The following is a 22,227-nucleotide window of genomic DNA, read 5'->3' on the forward strand; positions in this document are numbered from 1 at the left end:
TCTTTCAAAATCCTAATATGAATGGGAGTAGGTATCCAAGTGGGTCCCTCAGCAAATACTGAGAGCTTATCCCTGCTAGAGCTTACATTCTGGTAAGTGGAGGCAGACGCTGATAAGTGTGTGTGTGTGTGTGTGTGTGTGTGTGTGAGAGAGAGAGAGAGAGAGAGAGAGCTGCTTTGGAGAAAAAACAGGAGAGGGTAAGAGGTAGGTGAGCATGGTTGCAACTTTACACAGAGTGATCAAGAAAGGCTTCCCTGAGACCCTGACAGTTGAGCAAAAGTCAGAAGGAAGTGACTGAAGAGCCATGAGGCCTCTCTAGGGGAGCAGGTTGTCTTTAGGAGTGCTCCCTAATGTCCCTGTCCTCCTTCTTCTGTTCATGTGGGGAGACTGCATCTCGTATCTCCTGGAGTATGAACTGATTTCACCAGTGAGACATAAGTAGCAATGAAGGATGTTAAGAGTCAGGGCATGCCTTGTCATGTTCCCTTCTCTTCAGACAGTGAGTCCACATAGAAGAGTCCCCTGAGGATGCATCTGGATCGGGACATCATGGGCCAGAGCCAGCAGCTAACCCAGAGACTCTGCTGCTGTAACCCTGAAGTGTGGGGTTGTTTGTCATTGTGGCATTCCCTGGGTTGTTCCGACTAATGCAGCAGTGTTCTGGATGAGGGAACAGCAATGCCAAGGCCCTTAGCTATGAGTGTACCTGGCATGTCTGAGGAACAGTGCAGAGGCTGTGTGGAGCAGATTGGGCAGGAGAGTCCTGAGATGATATCAGAAAGGTGATGAAGGGTGAGACAGGTTGTGCAGGGCCTTCAAAGCCATTGTAAGGACTTTTGCTTGTAATCTGAGTGAAATGGGGAATTGGGGAGTTTTGAGCAGAGGAAGCGACTTCACTTTCACTTTTCACTTTCATGCACTGGAGAAGGAAATGGCAACCCACTCCAGTGTTCTTGCCCGGAGAATCCCAGGGACGGGGGAGCCTGGTGGGCTGCCGTCTATGGGGTGGCACAGAGTCGAACATGACTGAAGCGACTTAGCAGCAGCAGCAGCAGAGCAGAGGAAAGATAAGATTTGCATTGCGTTTCAAAAGGATCATTCTAATCATTCTGTTCAGAATAGATTGCAGGGGGCAAAGTGCAAGAAGTGGAGTAAGGAGATCATTGGAGGTCATGGTATGCTTTCCTGATGGAACCCAAGGGCCTGGGAAACAGGGCGTGGAAGCAGGGGTGGACCCAATCACTGCCACTTGTGCTACTTGGGAAATGTATGATTCCAGTCCTTGCAACTCACAGCTCAGGGATTTGTGAGTGTATAGCTCCTGGTTCCCAAAGAGGGACACTTCCGCTGGGGGAGTCCAGCAAGCGTTCCAGTCACTCCAGTCTCCTTGTGCCAAGAGACCAGCAGGAAGGAAAGATGTCACCATCCTGGCAGGGGAAACTGATCTAAAACTCCAGGAGTAGGCTGGACTTTGGGGGAAGGCAAAAATCCATTTGGCATGCAGTGATTTGGGGAGCATCTCTTGGTTCTTCCTTGCCTGGTTTTGGTGATAAATAGATCTTGCAGCAGCCATGTCCTTTGAAGGGCATAATGACCAGGATAAACAAGCTCTTCAGGAATGAGGACATTGTTCACTCACCATGTAAACCACCTAAGCCCATAGAGGTGTGCTGCTGCTAAGGCGCTTCAGTCGTGTCCGACTCTGTGCGACCCCATAGACGGTAGCCCACCAGGCTCTCCCGTCCCTGGGATTCTCCAGGGAAGAACACTGGAGTGGGTTGCCATCTCCTCCTCCAAGGCATGAAAGTGAGAAGTGAAAGTGAAGTTGCTCAGTCGTGTCCGACTCTTAGCGACCCCATGGACTGCAGCCCACCAGGCTCCTCCGTCCATGGGATTTTCCAGGCAAGAGTCCTGGAGTGGGGTGCCATTGCCTTCTCCGTAGAGGTGTAGCCAGGGGTAATCTAGAATGGGTAATTGAGGAGGGTGATTATTAGCATCATCACAAACTGAAACCAGCTGCAGTAGCAGGGTACAGTTTGTCTCATAAGTTTTCTCTTGTAAGTTTTCTCCAGGAAAAGAGACCAGCTAGAAACTTGGAGCAGCTATTCCAAGGTCATCAGATTTACTGTACAGAGCAAGCAGATCTGAGCAGGCAAGGGGCGGATTTCAGTGAATTTTGTGGTGTGCTGCACACAATACCCCCTGCAGGACCCAAACATTCATTCTCCAAGTTACCAAGAGTGTCCCCATTCTTGGATGACACCTGGGCACCTTTCCAGGTATTGCCCTTTGTGGACGGGAACTGCCAGGATTTTATTTATGTTCCCTCCCCAAGGGGGAGTCATTTTTGCTGACTGGCCTACTTGCGGAGTATGAGGACCTGGCCTCTTGCCTCAGTCTGGGACATCTCTGAAGAGCACTCCTGGTTTAGAGTCTCTGTGTGATTGGCTGAGGTCTCTGTTGTACTTACATCAGAGTTCAACTGCATCTGCCCAGTCTGCTTCCTTCCTTTCTAGGGTAGACAGAATAATGAATGGCTTCCCCCAGGTGTCTAACCGTACTTCCCAGAAGTCATAAACGTGTTGCCTTACATGGCAAAAGGAATTTGCAGGTGTCATTAAGTTAGAGATGTGGAGATGGAGAGATTATCCTTGGTGGACAAGGGTCCTTCTAAGAGAGAATCAGGATATCAGAGAAAAGAGAAGATGCTATGCTGCTGGTTTTGAAGATGGAGAAAGGGGCCACAAGCCAAAGAATGGAGGTGGCCTCTAGGAGATGAGAAAGTCAAGAAAATAGATTCTCCTCCAGAACTTCAGAAAGAAGGTAGCCCTGCTGACTGATTTTGGACTTTGATCTCTAAAACTATTAAACGATAAATTGTGCTGAGTTAAGCCTTGTTTGTATTATTTTGTTTGTTTGCTTTTTACAGGAACAATAGGAAACACACAATACCTTACAGGTACTATGTGGGATAAACACTCCCTAGTAAACTTTGAACATGCAAACTTTTGCGCGGAGTCTGTTTCCCAGGGAATCTGGCTTATGCTATACAACCTGTGGGCAGATTTTTATTAGGAAAAGAATCCTGTGGGTGATCAAATCAATCTAGTGGCCAAGAGTTTTAGTTTCCAGCTGAATTGGACAATAATCTACATGTGATCTTCCCAGGTGGCTCAATGTTAAAAAAAATTTGCCTGCCAATGCAGGAGAAGGGAATGGCACCCCACTCCAGTACTCTTGCCTGGAAAATCCCATGGACGGAGGAGCCTGGTGGGCTGCAGTCCATGGGGTCACACCGAGTCGGACACGACTGAGCGACTTCACTTTCACTTTTCACTTTCATGCCTTGGAGAAGGAAATGGCAACCCGTTCCAGTGTTCTTGCCTGGAGAATCCCAGGGACGGGGGAGCCTGGTGGGCTGACATCTATGGGGTCACATAGAGTCGGACACAACTGAAGTGACTTAGCAGCAGCAGGAGATGTGGATTTGATCCTTGGGTCAGGAAGACCCCCTGGAGAAGGAAATGGCAACCCACTCCAGTAGTCTTGCCTGGGAAATCCCATGGCCAGAAGAGCCTGGTGGGCTACAGTCCACGGGGTCGCAAAAGAGTCAGACATGACTGAGCAACTGAACAATGAAGTCCACAGATAATCTGGTCCCAGACTCTCCAGCAGTTTTCATCATCTCAAGGCTTTTTGGAGTTAGAAAGTCCTTGGATGCACTTTGTTTTAGATCTAAGATTAGAGGTAAAGGAATTGTGCAAGGATGTTGGAATAATTTACATCTTTCCTCCTGTCATAGGGGGAAATAGAGGTTGCCTATGTTACTATGGATCAGTTTTTGCTCCTGGAAAGTCTCACCATCTCCATGGGGGCAGCTACAAAGACAGCCTGCAACCTGCTGAAGATTGTGGCAGTCTAGAAACTTGCTTGCATTTTCTTGACACTCGTCCCATTGAAAGATTGGGTCTGTGTCCACCCCCTTTCAATTTGGGTTGGCTTGTGACCACCTCCTAGGCTTCTCAGGTGGCGCTAGTGGGAAAGAACACACCTGCCAGTGCAGGTAGATGTAAGAGACGTGGGTTCCATTCTTGAGTCAGGCAGAGTCCCTGGAGGAGGGCATGGCAACCCACTCTAGTATCCTTGTCTGGGGAATCCCATGGACAGAGGAGCCTGGCAGGCTGCCGTCTATAGCGTCACACAGAGTTGGACACGACTGAAGCAAATTAGCACGCATGCACATGACCACCTCTTAAAACAGAGCGTACTTTGCTCGGAGTCTGTTCCCCAGGGAATCTGGCTTATGCTATACAACCTGTGTTAAAATTGAAATCAAATGGAGACCAGTCCTGACAGTTTCCTGAGCAGACAAAACCAATTTAGTCATTAATTTAGCTTAATTACCAATTACTGTGACGACGTTGCCTTCTCACTATATAAGCTGTTTATAATCGCATGTGCTTCTTTTTCCATGCTCTCATTTGGGTGCTCTCGCTTTGCAAACCATTGTTCAGAATGTGGGCAATAATTTTTATTAGTTGCTGACTATTGGTTTTATTATGATATGGCCACTTTTGAACCAAGGATATTTAATCGTGCCTGAAGTGGGGCTCAGAGAAGACAAACCCTGCAACCTCAAGGCCAGTGGGCAAACTGGCTGCTGCCTCCCATGAGCCCTTTCTGCCTCTGTTTTCCCGCCAACCGCAGGGTCCCTGGTAAGTCGGAGCTTCACTCTTTGTGTAATACGCTTTCCAACTTTATCATGCACACTGTTCCACTGCTGTTTGTTTTTCTGTTCTGTTCATGTTCTGTTGAAGTTTCTTGGTCAACCCACTTATCCTCTTCAAAAGGAGGGATAACATGCGATTCTGTGTATTTGGGAAGAACAGTTGGAAAACAAGGCTCCTCATGGTTACCAGTTTAAGAAGTCATTTTTAACACTCTGAGATTTTTGCAAAGTTCAAGTTAATTTTGGGGCTTCCCTGGTGGTTCAGAGGTTAAAGCGCCTGGAATGTGGGAGACCCGGGTTTGATCCCTGGGTCAGGAAGATCCCCTGGAGAAGGAAATGGCAACCCACTCCAGTATTCTTGCCTGGAGAATCCCATGGAGGGAGGAGGGTAGTAGACTACAGTCCATGGGGTCGCAAAGAGTCGGACACGAATCTCTGGAAGATATTTTAGGGAATCCAAACCAAGATAGTTTCCCCTGGTGCTTGGGTCAGGCTCTTGTGCCTTTCTGGGGTGGGGGGTGGGGGGAAGAAAAAAAATATATATATATATATATATATAATAGATGAACTTTTGAATCATTTGGAATTGTAATGGCCATTACAATTCCAAATGATCGATAAATAGATAAATGATAGATAAATCCACCTTCAAAGCAAAAAAAGAGGATCTTAAATCTCTTGGAGACAATGGAATGCACTTTTCAATTGGTTTGCAGAAACTTAAAGACTCCAAAAATAGCTCTAAAAGGATCCTTACATGCGTGCTAAGTTGTGTCCAACTCTTTGAGACCCCATGGGACTGTAGTCCACCTCTGTCCATGGGATTCCCAAGCAAAAATACTGGAGTGGGTAGCCATTTCCTTCTCCAGGGGATCTTCCCAAACCAGAGTTGAACCCAAGTCTTCTGTATTGGCAGGCAGGTTCTTTACCACTGAGTCTGCAGGAAAGCCCCTAAAAGGATCCTTTTTGCATGCAAATAAAAATCTTTAGTAGAACACTTTTGCCATCAGAGCTTGTAACTTTAACAAGTCCAGTTGAGATGGTCATGGTGATTGAACTATTCTTTTGAGTTTTTACCTGAAAAGTGGGTAACTTAAAAAAAAAGTCTAGACTCTGTGGGGGAGGGAGAGGGTGGGAAGATTTGGGAGAATGGCATTGAAACATGTATAATATCATGTATGAAACGAGTCGCCAATCCAGGTTCGATGCATGATACTGGATGCTTGGGGCTGGTGCAATGGGACAACCCAGAGGGATGGTATGGGGAGGGAGGAGGGAGAAGGGTTCAGGATGGGGAACACATGTATACCTGTGGCAGATTCATTTCGATATTTGGCAAACTAATATAATATTGTAAAGTTTAAAAATAAAATTAAAAAAAAGAAAAAAAGTCTATTTGTCTATATATCTATGTATGCATATAATAGATATGTTGTAATTTTTTAAACCTCTGGATGGTATTGCTAAGATTTATTTGTAAAAAGCTCTATTCAATTAAAGGCAAAGAACTGCTCTCTAAATTAAGTATATGCTCAGAAACCAGCCCAGGTGTTTTCAAGTTCTCATGGTTTGGGATAGTATTAATATTTGATAGGAAAAAGCTGGTTTTGTCTGTTGGTTTGATTGGAGTGGGCATGCTTCAGAATTATCATTATTGACTACAATGCAGCTGTTCTGGGTAAACTAAATTTAATATACTGTTAAAACTAGGTATGATTTAAGAGCAAACGAATTAGATGAATGTAAGTGAGGTAGAAGTTTTTAGGTGAACTTCTTAGCAAAAATTATGGTTTAAATGGTTTCCCATACCTTTTTGGTAGTTGACATCATTAGAATTTTGCTCCTTCTTGTAGAGGAACTGGGGATATTTGGATCTATTGGTGAACATGTACATGTCATATTGAAGAAACTTACTATGAGGATGAATCAAAAGATGAAGTGACAAATGGTTGTCCACTGCTCTGCTAGCTTAGGGAAGACAAGATGGAAAAGCAGGGTAATAAGTTAGAGATCTTAGCATCACATTTTGCAAAGCTAGGACAAAAGATGCCGCAAATTTAAGATCCAGGTGATGACAAAGCCTGATTAAGAGAAGGTGCAGGAAAGCGATGAATATAAAAGTGAGTAAAAGAGACTTCTAAAAATACGGACTGTGGTAGCCAAAAATTGATTTGTATAAAACTACTAGAAATAATAGGAATGAAACAAAATGACTGCATATGATAAGTAGCATGTGTGTTTTTGGTAAAAGATGGTAAGAGAAGTGGAGGAATTATTCTAAGAGAAAAATCCAGGATCAAACTCAATGTTTTCCTGCTGTATTCTGTGTCTGCTTCCTATGCTAATGTGATCAATTATCAGAGAATCTGTGTGGGTTAGCAAACTTTGATACTTGAGTTTCTTTGTAATAATGTACTACAGAATTCTCTATTGGCTTACATGAGTTTTTGGATTATCAGTCTGTTCTTGATGAGAAATTCTAAGCAGGGGATTTTATTTCCCTTTTCAGTGATCTGCCTTGAGAAAACAAAGCTCTTGTGTCCTGTCAATTTTTTTCTCTCATGTCAGGTCTTTGATTAGCTAAGAGGGCTGGACCTTACACACACACACACACACACACACACACACACACACACACACAAACGTGTTAAATTACATGGTGGTTGTGTCCAATGCTAAGTTCTGTCCAACTCTTGCGACCCCATGGACTGTAGCTCACCAGACTCCTCGTCCATGGGATTCTCCAGGCAAGAATACTGGAGTGGGTTGCCATTTCCTTTTCCAGGGGATCGTCTGGGCATGGGAAGCATGTCAAATAAGTATTATGTTGTTTCTAGAAATGATGTAAAATTCCTGGAAATCTGGTATGTCCAAATAGAGTAACTTTGACAAGCAGAGTTTTCTGATAACTTTAAGATCATAAAACTGAATTGGGTAAGAGTTTCCAGAACTAGATTCAAGCAGAACAAGAATTAAGATAGGATTGAATTATCTGATGAGGATGATTATAATTTCTTCCAGATATAAGGAAACCTTTCCTTTTACCCAACTATGACTTACAGCCCAGATATGGAGAAAAAGAACTGTTTCATATGTCTTCATTGCAAGCCTGTTTCTAAAAATTGTACATTTTGGAGCAAGAGTCCAAATGGAGGCCCACACACCATATGTCTAAATATTTAAAAATTATAACTCAAGTGAGCAAATTGTGAAATAAAATATGTTCTATCCTCTCGTCTTAAAATACACGTTTATGATGACAAAGCAGAAAGTTGGCAAAATACAAAACACAACCGAATTTATTATTATACTTGTCTCTGGGCTGGTGAAGTTTGGATGAGTAACTGTTTCGTACTGTGGAGAGTACACAGCCACTGCGTGCACTGTGGCACACACATCCCGAATTTCCAAGTATCTCCCGAGTCAGGAAACTGGAAAATGAAGAAAACAAAGAAGAACTCCCAGGATATACCTTGATGTTAACCATCTTACAGTAAGGTTGTCAGGTGAATTAGTTTCTCTTTTCACCTACTGAAATTTTTCCCTGAAATTCTCTCAATGATATCCTCCCAAACTCCAGAAACAGTGTTCATTTCTGACTGAAAAATCACAAACCTTTATTAAATTCAGACAGCTTTTGAGGTTGTAGGGCAAGCAGAGTAGAAAGGCATTTCCCCGAGACCTGGACAGTGTTGCCCATTAGAGTGGACATCTAGATTAGGAATGGTGCCACGTCAGTTGAGTGCCAGACCTCAAGAGTATCGCATGCATCAGTTCAGTTCAGTCGCTCAGTCATGTCCGACTCTTTGGGACCCCATGGACTGCAGCATGCCAGGCTTCCCTGTGCATCACCAACTCCCAGAGTTTACTCAAACTCATGTCCATTGAGTCGGTGATGCCATCCAACCATCTCATCCTCTGTCATCCCCTTCTCCTCCTGCCTTCAATCTTTCCCAGCATCAGGGTCTTTTCCAAAGAGTCAGTTCTTCTCATTAGGTGGCCAACGTATTGGAGTTTCAGCTTCAGCATCAGTCCTTCCAATGAACATTCATGACTGATTTCCTTTAGGATGGACTGGTTGGATCTCCTTGCAGTCCAAGGGATTCTCAAGAGTGTACTCCAACAACACAGTTCTTCAGCACTCAGCCTTCTTTATGGTCCAACTCTCACAACTGTACATGACTATTGGAAAAACCATAGCTTTGACTAGATGGAAATTTGTTGGCAAAGTAATATCTCTGCTTTTTAATATGCTGTCTAGGTGTGTCATAGCTTTTCTTCCAAGGAGCAAGCATCTTTTAATTTTATGGCTGCAGTCATCATCTACAATGATTTTGGAGCCCCCCAAAATAAAGTCTGCCACTGTTTCCATTGTTTCCCCATCTATTTGCCATGAAGTGATGGGACCAGTCATGCTTTGCTGGAGCAGCCATGAAGAGATACCCCACGCCCAAAGTAAGAGAAACCCAAGTAAGATGGTAGGCGTTGCAAGAGGGCATCAGAGGGCAAACACACTGAAACCATACTCACAGAAAACTAGTCAGTCTAATCACACTAGGACCACAGCCTTGTCTAACTCAATGAAACTAAGCCATGCCCGTGGGGCAACCCAAGACAGGCGGGTCATGGTGGAGAGATCTGACAGAATGTGGTCCACTGGAGAAGGGAATGGCAAACCACTTCAGTATTCTTGCCTTGAGAACCCCATGAACAGTATGAAAAGGCAAAATGATAGGATACTGAAAGAGAAACTCCCCAGGTCAGTAGGTGCCCAATATGCTACTGGAGATCACTGAAGAAATAACTCCAGAAAGAATGAAGGGATGGAGCCAAAGCAAAAAGAATACCCAGTTGTGGATGTGACTGGTGATAGAAGCAAGGTCTGATGCTGTAAAGAGCAATATTGCATAGGAACCTGGAATGTCAGGTCCATGAATCAAGGTAAATTGGAAGTGGTCAAACAAGAGATGGCAAGAGTGAATGTCGACATTCTAGGAATTAACGAATTGAAATGGACTGGAATGGGTGAATTTAACTCAGATGACCATAATATCTACTACTGCGGGCAGGAATCCCTCAGAAGAAATGGAGTGGCCATCATGGTCAATAAGAGAGTCCGAAATGCAGTACTTGGATGCAGTCTCAAAAACAACAGAATGATCTCTGTTCATTTCCAAGGCAAACCATTCAATATCACAGTAATCCAAGTCTATGCCCCAACCAGTAATGCTGAAGAAGCTGAAGTTGAATGGTTCTATGAAGACCTACAAGACCTTTTAGAATTAACGCCCCAAAAGATGTCTTTTTCATTATAGGGGACTGGATTGCAAAAGTAGGAAGTCAAGAAACACCTGGAGTAACAGGCAAATTTGGCCTTGGAATACAGAATGAAGCAGCGCAAAGGCTAATGGAGTTTTGCCAAGAAAATGCACTGGTCATAACAAACACCCTCTTCCAACAACACAAGAGAAGACTCTACACATGGACATCACCAGATGGTCAACACCGAAATCAGATTGATTATATTCTTTGCAGCCAAAGATGGAGAAGCTGTACACAGTCAGCAAAAACAAGACCAGGAGCCGACTGTGGCTCAGACCATGAATTCCTTATTGTCAAATTCAGACTTAAATTGAAGAAAGTAGGGAAAACCACTAGACCATTCAGGTATGACCTAAATCAAATCCCTTATGATTATACAGTGGAAGTGAGAAATAGATTTAAGGGCCTAGATCTGATAGATAGAGTGCCTGATGAGCTATGGGACGAGGTTCGTGACCTCGTACAGGAGACAGGGATCAAGACCATCCCCATGGAAAAGAAATGCAAAAAAGCAAAATGGCTGTCCAGGGAGGCCTTACTAATAGCTGTGAAAAGAAGAGAAGCGAAAAGCAAAGGAGAAAAGGAAAGATATAAGCATCTGAATGCAGAGTTCCAAAGAATAGCAAGAAGAGATAAGAAAGCCTTCTTCAGCGATCAATGCAAAGAAATAGAGGGAAACAACAGAATGGGAAAGACTAGGGATCTCTTCAAGAAAATCAGAGATACCAAAGGAACATTTCATGCAAAGATAGGCTCGATCAAGGACAGAAATGGTATGGACCTAACAGAAGCAGAAGATATTAAGAAGAGGTGGCAAGAATACACAGAGGAACTGTACAAAAAAGATCTTCATGACCCAGATAATCACGATGGTGTGATCACTGACCCAGAGCCAGACATCCTGGAATGTGAAGTCAAGTGGGCCTTAGAAAGCATCACTATGAACAAAACTAGTGGAGGTGATCGAATTCCAGTTGAGCTATTCCAAATCCTGAAAGATGATGCTGTGAAAGTGCTGCACTCAATATGCCAGCAAATGTGGAAAACTCAGCAGTGGCCACAGGACTGGAAAAGGTCAGTTTTCATTCCAATCCCAAAGAAAGGCAATGCCAAAGAATGCTCCAACTACCGCACAATTGCACTCATCTCACACGCTAGTAAAGTCATGCTCAAAATTCTCTAAGCCAGGCTTCAGCAATATGTGAACTGTGAACTTCCTGATGTTCAAGCTGGCTTTAGAAAAGGCAGAGGAACCAGGGATCAAATTGCCAACATTCGCTGGATCATGGGAAAAGCAAGAGAGTTCCAGAAAAGCATCTATTTCTGCTTTATTGACTATGCCAAAGCCTTTGACTGTGTGGATCACAATCAACTGTGGAAAATTCTGAAAGAGATGGGAATACCAGAACAGCTGATCTACCTCTTGAGAAATGTGTATGCAGGTCAGCAAGCAACAGTTAGAACTGGACATGGAACAACAGACTGGTTCCAAATAGGTAAAGGAGTTCGTCAAGGCTGTATATTGTACCCTGTTTATTTAACTTATATGCCAAGTACATCATGAGAAATGCTGGACTGGAAGAAACACAAGCTGGAATCAAGATTGCCGGGAGAAATATCAATAACCTCAGATATGCAGATGACACCACCCTTATGGCAGAAAGTGAAGAGGAACGAAAATGGCTTTTGATGAAAGTGAAAGTGGAGAGTGAAAAAATTGGCTTAAAGCTCAACATTCAGAAAACGAAGATCATGGCATCCGGTCCCACCACTTCATGGGAAATAGATGGGGAAACAGTGGAAACAGTGTCAGACTTTATTTTTCTGGGCTCCAAAATCACTGCAGATGGTGACTGCAGCCATGAAATTAAAAGACGCTTACTCCTTGGAAGGAAAGTTATGACCAACCTAGATAGCATATTCAAAAGCAGAGACATTACTTTGCCAACAAAGGTTCATCTAGTCAAGGCTATGGTTTTTCCTGTGGTCATGTAATTATGTGAGGTTTTATCCACTTTTAACCCCCACCACCCCTGACAACAGAACTGGGATGAGGCTGCAAACCTAGTTTAGTGATTCATGTTCATTGTTTCTGTTCATTCATGTGTCTGATGCTGTTCTCGGCATAGCAGTGAGTAAGGCAGTTAGGTTTCCTGCTCTCATCGAGCTCACAGTTTAGTGGGAGAAGGCCAGAGATAAACAAATTATAAGTAAGATAATTTATCATAGAAATAAGTACTATGAGGAAAAATCATGAAATGGGGCAGGGATGGGCAACTTTAGCTACAGGGGTAGGGGCAGAGCTCTCTGGAGAGGTGACTTTCATGCTGAGACCCACAGTAAGAGTAGGAGGCAATAATGCAAACACTGAGCATATTAGCTAACTAGATTTCTTGGTATTAGAGGATTGCTGCTGCTAAGTCGCTTCAGTTGTGTCCGACTCTGTGCGACCCCATAGACGGCAGCTCACCAGGCTCCCCTGTCCCTGGGATTCTCCGGGCAAGAACACTGGAGTGGGGTGCCATTGCCTTCTCCAGTGCAGGAAAGTGAAAAGTGAAAACGAAGTCGCTCAGTCGTGTCCGACCCTTAGCATGGACTGCAGCCTACCAGGCTCCTCCATCCATGGGATTTTCCAGGCAAGAGTACTGGAGTGGGGTGCCATTGCCTTCTCTGATTAGAGGATTAAGAACCATTTTTAAAACTTCAACGCTTGATGAACATCTTTCTCAAGTACTCTGGCCCACAGTCTTGCTAACGTCTACAGTGCAACAAATATAAAATTTTTCATTCTTCTGGACTTTCTACAACACCTTGATCATTAATGCACAGAATATAAATGTAAAATTGTGATCAGGCCAAATCTCACTTGAATTCATAATATAACCTATAAAACATCACTTTAATAGAATTTTTATATCAGCTACCTTGCTGTTCTTTCTCAAATAGCAAAGTAATAAAAACTGTCTTTGCTGTTTCTAATGTTTTTCTATAACTGATCTTAACATGAAAAGCTTAATTTCAATAGGTAAGTTTAAAAAAAAAAGCGTTAAATCTATATAGAATAAAATTTAGTCTTTTACATGAGATTTTTAATGAAAGCATACTTGAAGTTCTAAGTTCTCAGTCAACTAATGCACTTCATAGCCTGAAACAAAGCAAAATCTTTTTTTCATTTGAAAAAAGGAAATTTACCAGTTGGTTTTAAAATAAATATGCATATATAATTTGGGATTTTTTTGGTAAACCTTAAATATTTTTTCATATAATAGAATCAATGTAAAATAATTTTTCCTTTCAATATTTTGTAATATAAAAGAGAATCATTAGACTTATTTTTAGTACTTTATTGTTGCTTGTGCCAGACAGCATACAAAATGATGTATATGCATCATTTCATGTAATTGTCAATAAACCTTGCATGGATTAGTATAAGGTAACACTAAGAATTCTTATTTTGTATTTGAGGAAATGAGCAAAGTTAGGTATCTTGTCCAAAGTCACACACAGTGTGAAGCTGTGGAAAGAGATGTTGAACCTAGGCTGGCTGACTTCAGAATCGCCTTAATGCTTGAGTTTGACAAGCTTCTCGATATTTCATACTACTTTATCCTTTATAATATTGTCATAATAGCATTCATACATAATCTGAATGTTGCTTAATTCTTAGTTTCTTCAGAAATTCAGTATTGAATTTTAAAAATATAATTGTAAGTTTTTGTATCATTTTAATATAATCCTATAATTTTATAGAACAAAATTATATAATTTTAATATTCTACAATTTTATATACCATGTACAATTATATAATTTTTAATAATTTTATATAACATAAAATTGTATAATTTTAATATAATTTTTTGTAAAATAAACTTTATTCTAAAACATATCCCAAACTGCAAGACACAAGTACTGTTTAAACAGGTAAATGTATATGTACATTTTGTGGTGAAACAAAAAATCTTGACCTTTAAGAAGTCTCTATTGATAAAACCCAATTTAAAGATTTGTTTCCATATTACATATATAAACTCTAGCATAATTCTAAAAACAGTCAAAGTAAAACACAAAACTATGTGAACTGTGAATTCGAGTATAAAAACAAGATATATGTACATTTGAATCTGTGCAGAGTGCTTCAAATTAATTGTAGTCTAATTTCAAACAAATTGATCACACAACCAAGTCCACGAGTCATAGGCTAATGAACAGATTTTATTAAATGACAAAAGTGATTTATTTCCAAATCTCCTGTGTGATCTGGCAACTGCCGCCTCTTCTCTTTCCTTACTCAAAGATAAATAGGGTTCTGTCACATCTGATGTTAACCATCATGTGGTTTGTTAGATTTGGGGCATTTTTGATTGAGACTTCTTCATTAAATTTGCTTTCCTGTGACATCTTGCTTCATCTGTTCGTCTTCTAAATATTTCAGGTACCAAAATCTCATTACTACACGACTGTGTAATTATGGTAGCTTCCTTCATTCAAGTGGACATTTAGAGTTCTCTTCAAATAAATGAAAAAGAATAGCAGAAAACTCGATAAGAATAAGTTAACTTCATAAATACACTTCTTTATCCTTTAATCAGTTCAGTACAATTTCTCAGTCGTGTCTGACTCTTTGCAACCTCATGGACTGCAGCACACCAGGCCTCCCTGTTCATCACCAACTCCCAGAGTTTACCCAAACTCATGTCCATTGAGTTGGTGATGCCATCCAACCATCTCACCCTCTGTTGTCCCCTCCTCCTCCCACCTTCAGACTTTCCCAGCATCAGGGTCTTTTCCAATGAGTCAGTCCTTCGCATCAGGTGGCCCAAGCATTGAAGTTTCAGCTTCAGCATCAGTCCTCCCAGTGAATATTCAGGACTGATTTCCTTTAGGATGGATTGGTTGGATCTCCTTTCAGTCCAAGGGACTCTCAAGAGTCTTCTCCAACACCACAGTTCAAAAGCATCAATTCTTTGGCACTCAGCTTTCTTTATAGTCCAACTCTCACATCCATACATGACTACTGGAAAAACCATAGCTTTGACCAAGATAGACCTGTGTTGGCAACATGATGTCTCTGCTTTTTAACATGCTGTCTAGGTTAGTCATAACTTTTCTTCCAAGGAGCAAGCGTCTTTTAACCTCTTGAAATATTTTTAGTAACTCCCCAAGTTAGAGTTTTAGAGCTTAGATGTAGTGAAAGTTCAGAATGTAGTAAAGGGGACAAAAGTCAGTCCTATAGAGATGTGGGTACATTTAAAAATTCTGTTAAATATGTAAATGGGTTAATGCATTGGGCAGAGGACACATTTAATCATGTCTCTTCTGACTCATCCCTTCTTAGTTGCTTTTTTCTTTAGGAAATTAACATTTTAGTTTTAGATGGAGAAAATCGCTATCATTAGGGAATGTCTCTGGCTTTTCAATGGTAACGTAGGAAAACTAGTTGTTAACATAGGAAAGTGAAATAATAAGTGGTAGTGAACTATCAGAAAAATCAATTTTCCAAATTTGCTTTTATTAGCAGACTGTTTTGGAGAAGGCAATAGCACCCCACTCCAGTACTCTTGCCTGGAAAATCCCATGGACGGAGGAGCCTGGTAGGCTGCAGTCCATGGGGTCGCTAGGAGTCAGACACGACTGAGCGACTTCACTTTCACTTTTCACTTTCATGCGTTGGAGAAGGAAATGGCAACCCAGTCCAGTGTTCTTGCCTGGAGAATCCCAGGGCCGGGGGAGCCTGGTGGGCTGCCGTCTATGGAGTCGCACAGAGTCGGACACGACTGAAGCGACTTAGCAGCAGCAGCAGCGGCAGACTGTTTCTCTACCTCAATATAATTTTCTAGCTATTTATAAGATCCCACCTTGACATTAGCAGTGTTAGATATAGTATTCTGGTTAGTATTCTCAAAATGCAGTGGCTTTAAGGTGAGGTAGTTTATCATTGCTGTTGATATTTTCTGGAAGTTTATAGTATGTACGGGTTTTTCAAATCCATCCTCCTAGTTGAAGTCTGAACAAATGAGGCTGAGCAACAACAACCTGTTGAGTCATATGACAGCAAGATTATAACCCCCAGTCTCTGCCTGCTAGTATTGTGGTCACTGTGACTACACTATACTGTATCTAATCAGGTCTTTATTCATTTTAAAAATAACCAAAATATCTTCATAAGAAAAAGCAACAAAACTTTGAAAGTTAATATCTGAAGGTTTTTTTTTTTTCTTGGCTAGAGTTTATGCATATTCTTTATTAGGAATATACCTCTATCTTCCTTTTTAGGATGAGTCAAATATTTATGTTTTATTTCACTTAAATGTAAACCCTAAAACTTTAACACTCTTAGAAGAAAAAGAGGAAAATTTCCTTGACACTGATTTTTGGCAATGACTTTCTGGATATGACAGCAAAAGCAAAATAAATAAGTGGGATTATATCAGACTTAAAGACTGCTGCACAGCAAAGGAAATATTCGGCAGAAAGAAAAAGCAACAATATTTGTTTTTCTCTTTCTGACTTCACTCTGTATCACAGACTCTAGGTTCATCTACATCACTACAAATGACTCCAAATGTTGTACCTTTTTATTGCTGAGTAATATTCCATTGTATCTATGCACCACATCTTCTTTATCCATTTCCTCTGTCAATAGACATTTAGGTTGCTTCTGTGTTCTGGCTATTGTGAATAGTGATTCAGTGAATATTGGGGTGCATGTGTCTTTTTGAATTTTTAATGCATATATGAAGAATCTAGAAAAAATGATACAGATGAACCTATTAGCAGGGTGGGAATGGAGACACAGACATAGAGAATGGACACGTGGAGATGGGGGGAGGGAAGGGGGCAGAAAAATGGAATTGATGTGTATACACTGCTGCTGCTGCTGTTTAGTCACTAAGTCACGTCCAACTCTTTGCAACCCCATGGACTGCCAGGCTCCTCTGTCCATGGGGTTTCCCAGCAAGAATACTGGAGTGGGTTGCCATTTCCTTTTCCAGGGGTATATACACTACTATGTGTAAAATAGCTATCTAGTGGGAACCTGCTGCATAGAGCAGAGAGCTCAGCTAGGTGCTCTGTGGTGACCTAGAGGGATGGGCTTGTGGGGGAGGTGAGAATGAGGTTCAAGAGGGAGGGAATATATGTATCAGATCAGATCAGTTACTCAGTCATGTCCGACTCTTTGCGACCCCATGAATCACAGCACGCCAGGCCTCCCTGTCCATCACCAACTCCCGGAGTTCACTCAGGCTCACGTCCATCGAGTCAGTGATGCCATCCAGCCATCTCATCCTCTGTCATCCCCTTCTCCTCCTGTCCCCAATCCCTCCCAGCATCAGAGTCTTTTCCAATGAGTCAACTCTTCTCATGAGGTGGCCAAAGTACTGGAGTTTCAGCTTTAGCATCATTCCTTCCAAAGAAATCCCAGGGCTGATCTCCTTCAGAATGGACTGGTTGGATCTCCTTACAGTCCAAGGGACTCTCAAGAGTCTTCTCCAACACCACAGTTCAAAAGCATCAATTCTTCGGTGCTCAGCCTTCTTCACAGTCAAACTCTCACATCCATACATGACCACAGAAAAACCATAGCCTTGACTAGATGAACCTTTGTTGGCAAAGTAATGTCTCTGCTTTTGAATATGCTACTAGGTTGGTCATAACTTTCCTTCCAAGGAGTAAGCATCTTTTAATTTCATGGTTGCAGTCACCATCTGCAGTGATTTTGGAGCCCAGAAAAATAAAGTCTGACACTGTTTCCACTGTTTCCCCATCTATATCCCATGAAGTGATGGGACCGGATGCCATGATCTTTGTTTTCTGAATGTTGAGCTTTAAGCCAACTTTTTCACTCTCCACTTTCACTTTCATCAAGAGGCTTTTTAGTTCCTCTTCACTTTCTGCCATAAGGGTGGTGTCATCTGCATATCTGAGGTTATTGATATTTCTCCCGGCAATCTTGATTCCAGCTTGTGTTTCTTCTAGTCCAGGGTTTCTCATGATGTACTCTGCATATAAGTTAAATAAACAGGGTACAATATACAGCCTTGATGTACTCCTTTTCCTATTTGGAACCAATCTGTTGTTCCATGTCCAGTTCTAACTGTTGCTTGCTGACCTGCATACACATTTCTCAAGAGGCAGATCAAGTGGTCTGGTATTCCCATCTCTTTCAGAATTTTCCACAGTTGATTGTGATCCACACAGTCAAAGGCTTTGGCATAGTCAATAAAGCAGAAATAGATGCTTTTCTGGAACTCTCTTGCTTTTTCCATGATCCAGCGGATGTTGGCAATTTGATCTCTGGTTCCTCTGCCTTTTCTAAAACCAGCTTGAACATCAGGAAGTTCACGGTTCACATATTGCTGAAGCCGGCTTGGAGAATTTTGAGCATGACTTTACTAGCGTGTGAGATGAGTGCAATTGTGCGGTAGTTGGAGCATTCTTTGGCATTGCCTTTCTTTGGGATTGGAATGAAAACTGACCTTTTCCAGTCCTGTGGCCACTGCTGAGTTTTCCACATTTGCTGGCATATTGAGTGCAGCACTTTCACAGCATCATCTTTCAGGATTTGGAATAGCTCAACTGGAATTCGATCACCTCCACTAGCTTTGTTCATAGTGATGCTTTCTAAGGCCCACTTGACTTCACATTCCAGGATGTCTGGCTCTGGGTCAGTGATCACACCATCGTGATTATCTGGGTCGTGAAGATCTTTTTTGTACAGTTCTTCTGTGTATTCTTGCCACTTCTTCTTAATATCTTCTGCTTCTGTTAGGTCCATACATTTCTGTCCTTGATCGAGCCTATCTTTGCATGAAATGTTCCTTTGGTATCTCTGATTTTCTTGAAGAGATCCCTAGTCTTTCCCATTCTGTTGTTTCCCTCTATTTCTTTGCATTGATCGCTGAAGAAGGCTTTCTTATCTCTTCTTGCTATTCTTTGGAACTCTGCATTCAGATGTTTATCTTTCCTTTTCTCCTTTGCTTTTCGCTTCTCTTCTTTTCACAGCTATTAGTAAGGCCTCCCTGGACAGCCATTTTGCTTTTTTGCATTTCTTTTCCATGGGGATGGCCTTGATCCCTGTCTCCTGTACAATGTCACGAACCTCATTCCATAGCTCATCAGGCACTCTATCTATCAGATCTAGGCCCTTAAATCTATTTCTCACTTCCACTGTATAATCATAAGGGATTTGATTTAGGTCATACCTGAATGGTCTAGTGGTTTTCCCTACTTTCTTCAATTTAAGTCTGAATTTGACAATAAGGAATTCATGGTCTGAGCCACAGTTGGCTCCTGGTCTTGTTTTTTGCTGACTGTATACAGCTTCTCCATCTTTGGCTGCAAAGAATATAATCAATCTGATTTCGGTGTTGACCATCTGGTGATGTCCATGTGTAGAGTCTTCTCTTGTGTTGTTGGAAGAGGGTGTTTGTTATGACCAGTGCATTTTCTTGGCAAAACTCCATTAGCCTTTGCGCTGCTTCATTCTGTATTCCAAGGCCAAATTTGCCTGTTACTCCAGGTGTTTCTTGACTTCCTACTTTTGCAATCCAGTCCCCTATAATGAAAAGGACATCTTTTTGGGGGTGTTAGTTCTAAAAGATCTTGTAGGTCTTCATAGAACCGTTCAACTTCAGCTTCTTCAGAGTTACTGGTTGGGGCATAGACTTGGATTACTGTGATATTGAATGGTTTGCCTTGGAAATGAACAGAGATCATTCTGTTGTTTTTGAGACTGCATCCAAGTACTGCATTTCGGACTCTCTTGTTGACCATGATGGCCACTCCATTTCTTCTGAGTGATTCCTGCCTGCAGTAGTAGATATAATGGTTATCTGAGTTAAATTCACCCATTCCAGTCCATTTCAGTTCGCTGATTCCTAGAATGTCGACATTCACTCTTGCCATCTCTTGTTTGACCACTTCCAATTTACCTTGATTCATGGACCTGACATTCCAGGTTCCTATGCAATATTGCTCTTTACAGCATCAGACCTTGCTTCTATCACCAGTCACATCCACAGCTGGGTATTCCTTTTTGCTTTTGGCTCCATCCCTTCATTCTTTCTGGAGTTATTTCTCCACTGATCTCCAGTAGCATATTGGGCACCTACTGACCTGGGGAGTTTCTCTTTCAGTATCCTATCATTTTGCCTTTTCATACTGTTCATGGGGTTCTCAAGGCAAGAATACTGAAGTGGTTTGCCATTCCCTTCTCCAGTGGACCACATTCTGTCAGATCTCTCCACCATGACCTGCCCGTCTTGGGTTGCCCCACGGGCATGGCTTAGTTTCATTGAGTTAGACAAGGCTGTGGTCCTAGTGTGATTAGACTGACTAGTTTTCTGTGAGTATGGTTTCAGTGTGTCTGCCCTCTTGCAACACCTACCATCTTAGTTGGGTTTCTCTTACCTTGGGCGTGGGGTATCTCTTCACGGCTGCTCCAGCAAAGCGCAGCCATTGCTCCTTACCTTGGACGCAGCGCACGGGCGGTGCAGGCGGCTGCGACTGGCGTGCTAAAGCGCAGAAAGCATGGCCGAGAGGAGCTACCCCACGTTGAAGGTCAGGAAGGGCTGCGGTGAGGAGATACCCCTCGTCCAAGGTAAGGATATATGTATACATATGGCTAATTCATTTTGCTGTACAGCAGAAATTAACACAACATTGTAAAGCAACTATGCTGCTGCTGCTAAGTCGCTTCAGTTGTGTCCAACTCTGTGCGACCCCATAGACGGCAGCCCACCAGGCTCCCCCGTCCCTGGGATCCTCCAGGCAAGAACACTGGAGTGGGTTGCCATTTCCTTCTCCAATGCATGAAAGTGAAAAGTGAAAGTGAAGTCACTCAGTCGTGTCCGACTCTTCGCGACCCTATGGACTGCAGCCCACCAGGCTCCTCCGTCCATGGGATATTCCAGGCAAGAGTACTGGAGTGGGGTGCCATTGCCTTCTCCAAAGCAACTATACTCCAATTTAAAAAAAAAAGAATAGAAAAAGCAAGCATTAAAAAGCAACCTACGGAATGGAGATAGTATTTTTAAACCATGTCTATTAAGTGCTTAATAACCAAAATAGAATTCCTATAACTCAATATCAAAAAACAAAGGACTTTAATAAATATTAATATATTTCCAAAGGATACTTAGAAATGGCCAACATGTATCTGAAAAGATGCTCAACATCACTAATTAAGAAATGCAAATCAAAACTACAATGAAGTATCTCATACCTGTTAGGATGCTGCTTATTTAAAAAATAATGTGTTGATAAGTATTGAGGAAAGGGAACCCTTGTACTCGGAGTGGGGATGTAAATTTTTCAGCCACCATTTAAGAGTGTTTAGTCTCCTCAAAAAATTAAAACTAGAACACCATATATAGCCCAGCTGTTGCACTCATGGGTATATATTCAAAGGAATGGAAATAGGATCTTGATGGGATACCTGCCTTCTGGTGTTTTTCTGCAGCATTATTCACAATATTCAAGACATGGAAACAATGTAAATGTTCACTTATGAACGAATAAAGAAAATGCAGTGTATGTGTACAATTAAATGTTATTCAGCCTTAAACAAGGGAATCCTGCCATTTCCAACAATGTGGATGGGCCTGGGGAACATTATGTTAACTAAAAGCAGCCAGACACAAAGATGAATATTGCATGTGGAGTCTAAAAATCATCAATCTAGAAACAGTAGAAAGGTATTTGCAGGAGTTGGAGGAAATGAGGAGATCATATTCAAAGGGCAGAAAGTTTGAAAGTGAAAGTGAAGTCGCTCAGTTGTGTCCGACTCTTTGCAACCCCATGGACTGTAGCCTACCAGCCTCCTCTGTCTGTGGGATTTTCCAGGCAAGGGTACTGGAGTGGGTTGCCATTTCCTTCTCCAGGAGATCTTCCCAAGCCAGGGATCGAACCCGGGTCTCCTGCATTGCAGGCAGACGCTTTACCATCTGAGCCACCAGGGAAGCCAGAGAAAGTTTGAATTATGTAATAATTTCTGGAGACATCATTCAGTATGCTTCCCTGATAATTCAGCAGGTAAAGAATCCGCCTGCAATCCAGGAGACACAGGAGACTCAGGTTTGATCCCTGGGTTGGGATGATACCCTGGAGGAGGAAATGGCAACCCACTCCAGTGCTCTTGCCTGGGAAATCCCATGGACAGGGGAGCCTGCTGGGC

General features: G+C 42.2%; 1 non-coding gene across 1 annotated transcript; it reads right to left on the bottom strand.

Annotated features, from left to right (window-relative positions):
• Nucleotides 1-21,940: 21,940 nt before the first annotated feature.
• Nucleotides 21,941-22,012, bottom strand: TRNAC-GCA (transfer RNA cysteine (anticodon GCA)). The gene has a single exon. It is a non-coding gene; the product is annotated as a tRNA-Cys (tRNA).
• Between the last annotated feature and the right edge of the window lie 215 nt (nucleotides 22,013-22,227).

This window comes from Bubalus kerabau, chromosome 1, assembly GCF_029407905.1.
Source record: "Bubalus kerabau isolate K-KA32 ecotype Philippines breed swamp buffalo chromosome 1, PCC_UOA_SB_1v2, whole genome shotgun sequence".
NCBI lineage: Eukaryota > Metazoa > Chordata > Mammalia > Artiodactyla > Bovidae > Bubalus > Bubalus kerabau.